Source organism: Cupressus sempervirens, chromosome 3, assembly GCF_028749045.1.
Source record: "Cupressus sempervirens isolate cs-2001-9-10 chromosome 3, ASM2874904v1, whole genome shotgun sequence".
In the NCBI taxonomy this organism is placed as follows: domain Eukaryota; kingdom Viridiplantae; phylum Streptophyta; class Pinopsida; order Cupressales; family Cupressaceae; genus Cupressus; species Cupressus sempervirens.
The window spans coordinates 391335952-391345391 of record NC_143120.1 but is presented as its reverse complement, the minus strand read 5'-3'; the positions used below and the strand labels follow the sequence as shown (position 1 = coordinate 391345391).

At 34.0% G+C, this 9440-nt stretch overlaps 1 pseudogene; it reads left to right on the top strand.

The window, feature by feature from the left end:
* Window positions 1-1209: 1209 nt before the first annotated feature.
* LOC149566669 (VIN3-like protein 2) lies at window positions 1210-4799 on the top strand (annotated as a pseudogene).
* Window positions 4800-9440: the final 4641 nt, after the last annotated feature.

Sequence of the window (9440 nt, the reverse complement as noted above, 5' to 3'; positions counted from 1 at the left end):
TAATCTTCTTTCTCTAATGTTGAACAACATATTTTTCATTTGAGTTTTCTACAAAACAATCATTCAATATCTATAGGTGCACTTTTAGTACCCCTATTTCAAAACTTCAATATTTGGTTGTCTTGGTCAAATTTCTCATAAGATGTCTGAACTTTCCTTTAATATGTCATTGTAAAGGATGAAGATCATAATCTTGATATGCGGATGTGAAATGCCTTGTTTGAAATTTCCAAATTCAGATTCCATTGCCTCAATTCTAACTCATAATTTTAGTTGAAATTAGAAAGGAGAATGCAAAACTAGAATACATAATCAGGATTGGATTACAGAACCAACATTGGGAATTTGAATTGGCATTGGGATGTAGAAGTGGAAAATGAGAAATCTGCTACACATTTCTCCTTCTGAAAGTAATATTCCATCAAGTGTCTTCAATAAATATTATGAGTTTCTTCAAGAGAAAATGGGAAGGGGTTAGAATGTTTGACCATATGTAGAACCTACACTCAAATTTGACATTTGAAATAGAAAATAAAATATTCGAGCATAGAGAGGTTATGTTGGTGGAATATGCACTTACATGTTCATTTTTTTGCAACGTGAAGCTGTTTGGTCATTTTTCGCAAGGAGAAGCTACATTTTCATTTTTTGCAAGGACAAATACATGGAAGGATGGCACAACCATTTTCCTCATATCAGTCACCTGCATATATTGATGGTTTGACACAGCATAAAATGTGAAGAACCTGAGCCTAGATTGACACTGCCTACAATTATGTTTGGAATGGATCAGACAATGAACATCTTGATACATACATGTCCTTCTTCATCGAACCTTTGATGTCATCATTATATTCATTGATACATAATTCTTTGAAAATCATCCACATAGGGAGCTGTACCTATAAATTCAAAGAAAAGATGGTAATTAGAAGATGGCTTTTCATTTATTGTAAGCAGATGTTGTTTAGCATTCAAGCATTGAGAGTCATATCATCACAAGGAACAAGAAGGACAGATCTATTTACCGACAGATTTTTGGTGACTCTTTTGGGGAGGTGGAAAAGAAGATTAGTGTTGAAATTTTACTTCCTCAAATTTTTTTTATCTTTGTTGTCTAGAGATTGGCAACTCCATTTTAAATTCTTAGAATTTTTAGTCAAGTAGTTCAGTGCTTTCCTTTTCAGATTTTGAGGCTCCTCCCCTAGGATGGAGGTTGTTGGTTCTGTTGAAGAAGTTTTTCTGAAGCATTTAGAAATTTTAGAAGACTGGATTCTAGCAAGTAATGAAGATGTCTCAAATGTTTTTATCTTTATCCCAGGGTTCAAAGATCCAATCCAAGAAGTTACGAAAGATTTAGCGAGAGAGGTGAGATGGCTGAAGTCTTTTTATGGTGCTATTCTTATCAAAAGAAAACCTCTTGTACAAGAGCTAAAAGAAGAAGAAAATGTATGTGAAGATCTTTATGAAGTTGAAATCAGTGAGCCTAACCTCAGCTCACCAAATGTGTTGCATAAACATGAAGGAGAACAACATATACGAGGTAACCTTCAAGTAAATAAAGATGAATGTTCACATAATTTGTACCTTCAGCCTGATTGTTCAAGTGATAAAATTTTTAGTTGTTGTGAGAATAAGGAAAGTTTTAGTTTGAAGTTTGATCCTATGTTAGTCAAAAGTTGTAACCAAGATGAGTTGATACCATCAGCAGTATGTTATGAAAAGTTTCCATCATGTGGGATAGATAAAGGATCAAAGAGTTCTAATTTTTCTTTTAAATGTCAAAATGAAGATACAGCTGAAGTTGTTAAAATTAAAAAGTTGCAGCAGTTGGTACCATCAACAATTCCAATGGACATATTACCTTGTAAAGAAGAGATCATTTTTCAGCCCTTATCGAATCTTGAGAAAAGAGTTTCTCATCTTTTGGCTCTAGGTATATTGGATGTTAAAAGTTGTTTTGATCATGGTTTTCTCATGAGTATTGTTGATAAAGATGATATGAGTTCTCTTTTGGAGGTGTGGATTAATTATTTGTTTCAGCTTGAAGAGTATCACAATTTTGATTCTTCTATTTAGAAAGAGGACGAAAAACTAGAAATCTATAATGAAGCTTGGTGGTTTGGAAAGTATTTTTGGCTCACTCATGATTTATGCTATGACAGTTTTTCTTCTAGCAATAAAGGGGTTATCTTTGAGTTTTTGTCTTGGTTCAGCTCATTGAAGCACAATCCACTTTATCGAAAAGGCTCATATTTTTCTTTGCCGGTTAATGGTCATGCGAGTCCTCCATGCTCTCTTTTGCTTTCTTCTTCATAGTTAGATTGCTTTCAAAATTTTGTTGTGCTTAGCTTAGGCTTTCCCACTTTTTGTTTTAGTTTTGGCCTTGCTCCCCTCCACCTTCCCAGTAGTCATTTCTTTATTGTCCGATTCTTATTGCTTTGATTCCATAACCAATGGATAAGGTGCTTGCTTAACCAGAGATGTTGGATTCTATATGCACTTTGCAGTACATATTCCCTAGTCAGAGCCAACTGTAGGTGCACTTTTAGTACCCCTATTTCAAAACTTCAATATTTGGTTGTCTTGGTCAGATTTCTCATAAGATGCCTGAACGTTCCTTTGATATGTCATTGTAAAGGATGAAGATCATAATATTGATATGCGAATGTGAAATACCTTGTTTGAAATTTCCAAATTCAGATTCCATTGCCTCAAATCTGACTCATAATTTTAGTTGAAATTAGAAAGGAGAATGCATAATTAGAATACAGAATCAGGATTGGATTACAGAACTAGCATTGGGAATTTGAATTGGCATTGGGATGTAGAAGTGGAAAATGAGAAATCTGCTACACATTTCTCCTTCTGAAAGCAATATTCCATCAAGCGTGTTCAATAAAGATTATGAGTTTCTTCAAGAGAAAATGGGAAGGGGTCAGAATGTTTGACCATATGCGGAACCTACACTCAAATTTTACATTTGAAATAGCAAATAAAATATTCGAGCATAGAGAGGTTACATTGGCGGAATATGCACTTACATGTTCATTTTTTGCAATGAGAAGCTATTTGGTCATTTTTCGCAAGGAGAAGCTACATTTTCATTTTTCGCAAGGACAAATACATGGCAGGATGGCATGACCATTTTCCTCATACTAGTTGCCTGCGTATATTGATGACTTTACATGGCATAAAATGTGAAGAACCCAAGCCCAGATTGACACTGCATACAATTATGTTTGGAATAGATCAGACAATGAACATCTTGATACATACATTTCCTTCTTCATTGAACCTCTGATGTCATCATTATATTTTGGCCTCTTTCCCATTTTTTTTACTAATTCTATTAATGTAAAGCCTATAGCCTAAAGGAGTTCAAAAGATATTGATGAAATGAAATCGGGACAAAGGCTTACCTCTGTGTCGTAAAATATTGATACACATTCTCTTGATGTAATGGAAGCATGATCAACATAAATTTATATTTCAGCAAAGATATTGCCAAGAGTAAGATGTACCACACACAAAAAGAACAAAGTGGATGATATGGAGTTAAAGGTCTAGAGATGGTCAGTTCAAATCCTGGAGATCGAAACATGTCAGAGAAGCATGACCTAGTTTATGAGATTGCAAAATGGCCTGAAGGTGCCTCATAAATACTTCAGTCCTGGACTCGAAGAGAAAATTTGAAAATATTGTGTCCAGAGATGGGTAAGGAGAGGAAGTATACTGGTTTATCAAAATGCAAGATTATTGAGTAGCTACTGAGACTTGTCTCATCAAAAGAAGCCATGAAAGAGGAAGAAAAGGTAGTTACTCCACTACAATAATTAGTAGCAAATGCAAAGATGTTTTGATGGCAACGGAAAAGGGAACACCCATTGTGTCTAACCACAGCTACAAATCTATCAGCAAGACCTGATGAGAAGACAATTGATGATTCCTTGGTTTGCAAAAACTTAGCTTGTAGAGCTTTTTTAAGCTTAGAAGATATATTTTGCAAGCGATGCTCATGTTGCATCTGTCACCAGTTTGATGACAACAAGGATCCTAGTCTTTGGTTAGTCTATACCTCAGAGCCTCCATTTGAAGGGGATTCTTGTGGTATGTCATGCCATGTTGAATGTGCACTCAAACATGGAAGGTCAACAATTTCTAAGGATGGACAGTTTACATAGTTGGATGGAAGTTTTAGTTGCATGCCTTGTGGGAAAATCAATGGGCTAATTGGATGCTGGAGAAAATAATTTGTAGTTGCAAAAGATGCTCGAAGAGTGGATATTCTTTGCTTCCAAATTTCCTTAAGTCACAGGCTTCTAAATGGCACAATTCTATACAAAGAGTTGCATGAGATTGTGGAAATGGTAGCAAAGAAACTTGAAGAGGAGGTAGGACCAGTGACTAGTGTAAATGCTAAGATGGCCTGTGGAATTGTCAGTAGGCTTTCTTTAGGATTGGAGGTACAGAAACTATGTGCCATGTCCATAGAAAAAGCAGATGCCACACTCTCATGGGTCTCCCAAGAAAATACTAATGTTCATATCAGAGGGGATTTGGTTCCCATCACTACAAGGATTGAAATTGATGATATCTCATCTACATATGTTGTAATCATCTTAAATGAACTTGATTGTAAATCATTAGAAGATGTTATTTGTTACAAGTTGTGGTACCAAAATATTGAAGAAAGGAGCTATTGTGAGGAACCTTCACATGTTATACTGAAGCCTAGATACTTAATAGAACAACTTGAAAATTTTCCAAAGGAAAGATGGTTAAACAAGTTGAAGTAGGTTGAGCACCATTTTGGGTATAAGTACCCACCTAAAGAAAAAAAATGATGTTGTAAATATGATTGTGGAAGAAGATACATCGCAAGGTTCCTTCTATTAACTTGGCAATACATCGAATCAAAAGATTGAAAATTCTAGACTGGTGAAGAAAATTATGAACTTGTTGACATGGTATTATAGACTAGATTATATTAATTCGATAAAAATCTATTCAGTTCATCTTATTGAGCAAGGTCAGATGAAGGGGCAAAGTCATATTAGTTCCTCTTTGTTGTAATTTCATAGTCACTTGTTACATGCCCTTTCAAATTCTGGAAGTTGAAATACTTTGTATTCCCATGAATGTTGTACATTTATAAATTATATATATACTATTGAAGAAGATAATAAAGGGGGTCAACAAGTTATTGGTGTAAAAGACTTGATATTGCAGAGCTATTAAAAGAGTGTTTTATGTCAATAATTTCTGTTCCATTTAGTTAGCCTATTGCTTTTATGCATCTTTCTATTAAATTTGAATTGCAGGAAGAAAGAGAGGACGTTTCATTCTTTTTGTAATAAGGATATGAATTAATTAGAGTAGGATGTGCTTTGTGAGATTCAAGGAAAGGTTCAGGAGAAGTTCTTAATCATCAGATAGTTGCTGAGTTATCAATTAATAGGATTCATGGATTCCATAGCTTGGTTTGTAGATCAATAAGTATTTTCTTGCCTGAATTAAGCTCTGGTTAGACTTAGTTTGGTTAGCCTCTTCTGCTCTCAGGTTAAGAGCATACCCCAAGTTAGATGTAGAAACAAAAACATAATTCTTTGAAAATCATCCACATAGGGAGCTGTACCTATAAATTTAGAGAAAATATGGTAATTAGAAGATGGTTTTTCAACTGTTGTAAGAAGATGTTGTTAAGCATTCGGGCATTGAGAGTCATATCATCACAAGGAACATGAAGGACAAATCTATTTACCAACAATATCATTGACTTCTTATCCTTTTGGGCAAGCCTTTCCTTGTCCCAATCCTTCTTCCCATCAGTCAACTTCTACCTATGAATCATAAGGGTATTTTCCTTGATCATCCTCCCACCATTAATTGTTAGTCTCATTTTGTCTTTTTATGACACTCTACCCACATTCTCAAGAGTTTCATTTTCCTTTTTGAATTTGTCCACACTAACTCAATGCCTTGTCCATATTTTATACATTATTTAGACAACTTATAAACCTTTCAAAGTCATTGTCATTACCTATAAGACTATCCTTATTAAGATAGGCTTGGGCAACAAATGGATAATTTAAATTTTATACATCAAGATATTGACAATCTTCATAATAGATACTAGGTACCTACCATAAGGGAATTTCTTATTAAAAGGCTTCCCATCCTATTTTTTTTCCTTTCATAACACCAGTTAATCAAAATCCATATGGGTGATGTTGATGTTCTTAGGGACCACACTTCTTTCCCTTTGAATGATTAATATGGGGCCCATTATCTGTTAAAAACTTCCACAACCTCCACCTATTGCAAAGGCAACACTTACACATCTCTCTAACATTCTCATAAAATTTAAGGATTATTTCTAAGTTCCTCTTAATGAGGTCTTTTATGAATGAGGGAATATTTCCATGCTTTCACTAGTATGTCATACCATTAGTATCTCACCTCTCGATTCTCATTACATCTACCACCTTGTTACCTTCCCTTTAGGAATGCTTAATTTCAAATGGATCCAAAATAAAAATGAGTTTTTGGATATCCCTCAGGGCTCCTTCAATGAATTATCCTCCTCTTGCCTCCCCTTTGATAACATTATTGAGCAACCTAAAATTACCTTCAATTTCAAAATCTTGATTCCGACTAGTAGGGAAAATATAATACTTTGTAATATGCCCATTCTTCCAACCTGGTCATTAGTAAACCCATTCAAATTGTCTATGCATCCCAAGATCATCTTACCTTATATCAAAATTGATAATAGTTCTAACAAAAACCTTCTCTCCTCCAGTTGAACCATCAAATTTAATATGCATCAGACAAGGGAAGGTGGTTTCCATTTTTTCCCTTTCCTCATCAAAGTCTTAAAACTATTATAAACTACACCCATTTAAGGCAATCCCTAATTTATTTCTATATTGACATCATAGGGATTTAAGTTGTTGTGAGCATCCTTTTCCAAAATTGAAAAATTGTTCTCTGACATTAGATTAATATAGGATTGGAGCACCCTATCCACTAAGGCCTTTGTATATCTAAATATTATGTTTTAACTCTCCTTCCAAAGACTCGAAGAAAGATGAGGCAAAATTTGTTTCAAATTTTCCTAAGTAATGGGTTGGAATAATGTCTTATCCATTCCATTGGAAACTTTGGATAGTATTGTGCATAATCCAAGGGATGCCAATTTTATAAAGGACCTTCTATGATATCATATTGGAAAACTTATAATGAATAAAAATGTGTTGAATTGTCTCCTTCTCCTTGCACAAAAGACATTAATTGAGAATCTAAAATCCCCTTTTGGAAAAATTGTCTTATGTATTCTATCATGAAAGGTAGTCCACCATAATAGATTTACGTTAGGATTTTTCCCTCACCAAGGTGGAGGATTAAGTTTTGTCAAAAATATTGTATAGGTATATTTAACCAAGATTTTTCCATACTTACTCTTACACTAGAAGAGCTAGTCCTCACATCATAATAGAGGGTTTATAAGCTTGAGTAGGATCTTTTGTTGTTGGGATTATTAGCATTGGAAGTTCAATAGGAGGTAATAAAAATTACCTAGTATTTCCTAATTGGAAAGTTATATTATTATTAGATTGTTTTCATTGATTACAATTGTAGTATATTTATAATTGATCATTGATAACTTAGTTGGAACATTCCAATAGGTTCATTGGAAAAGGAACAAGCTTACAAGTAACAAAAGGATACCAATCATGATCAACAATTGGTAAGTAAAAATTGATGACCATAAGAATAATAATTTGGAGGACTTTTAAACTTATCAAGGAAGAAGTAAAATCCAAAAAGGAAATTACATTAGATAGTGTGAATCAACAAAGTAAAGGACAAGAGATATTAGTTGGATTATTAGATCGGTACAAAGAGAAGACACATGGGCTACATTAGAAAGGGTAATATATTTTGGCTAGTCCAAGTGAAAGACAAGTAAAATAGAGATGAAGGCCAACCAATTTTAACTAAATCATTGAGATATGTGAAAGTGTGAGAAGAAAGAGAGGGAAATAAAAATTTAAAATGAAGGGTCAAGATTATGAGGCAAAAATATTATTATTAAACATATAGCTAATGTAATGGACCAAATGAAAAAGGATAGAGGAGAAGATAATGTTAGCATGAATGCTGATGATACTACTTTGGGGGAGTATCCTATACATTGGAGAGTATTGACATGTTGCATTCATGACTTTTTTTGTCATTGATGTCAAAATAACATGGTTTCTATAAAGACTAGCTAAGTAGAAAATAAAGATCTTAATGGTATAGACAATGGTTTGATTGTCTAGTGATGTGCAATCATGGACATATTCTACATTGTGTCCTAATCATGTGTTCAAGAGTGGAGAGTCTAAGTCCTAGGCGAACATAAGTTGTGCTTGATTTACATAGAGTAGTTCAGAGACATAGTATTTTGAATGTAGTTCCTAATGTTTTTTCACTATCTTACATCTAAGATATAGTAAGAAGATTTGCAGTTAAGTAGTGATAGAGGAAAACCTATTGGTGATGCCAGCAAGTGTGCAAGTCATAGTATCACACATGTCAAGTTTTGTATAGACTGTAGGAAAATAGTGCTATTGTAATTTTAATTAATCAATTATCTAATTATAATTAATTAGGAAAGCCTCAAGGCCAACCCAAAGAATTAATATGAATATATGGTATAGAGAAAATATGTTTCCCTTGCTTGTAAAGGAGCATGAGTGTTGTGATCATGGTATGAAGTGTGAAGTGAAAAAAGGAGTAGAGTGTTTGGTAAATGCATATAAGTGATCCAAGGGATTATTGGATGCAAGATTTATGATCTAGTTACAAGATCAAAAGGAGCAGAGGTCTAGTTTACAGTATAGAAGAAGAGGAATGAAGTACATTTCATTTCTATAATTCTGCAAGGAATAATATAGAGATCATTTAGACAATGGGTTCATTGGTCTTGCCCTTGAAGCTATTTGGATAGTGGGTCCAACTATCTTCCACAATGCCCAACAAGGTTGGCACAACTCCTAACAGGTTTGGAATCTCCTAACAGGGATTAAAAGTTTCCTAATAGGGAATCATATGTACTAAATGTATTCATAGACTCCTAGAAAGGTCCATCCTCTAACAAGGAATATTTAAATTAGTACACCATCTTGTGGATACCATCCCCACTAGGGTTTTCCCTCTTATCAAGGGTTTCCCTAGTTAACATATATGGTGTTATTGTGTATGAGTATCTTTTTGTGGTTTCAGTTTATATTACTCATATGGTTAAGTTTGTTTAAGGTTGATAATTATGCTAATAGTTGGATAACTGACTCACCACCACCACCCCTCAGTTATATTAGTGGACTATATATTCTAAAAATTGGTATCATAACAAGTTCTTGAAGGATTCAGCTAGTAATGCCCTGCAC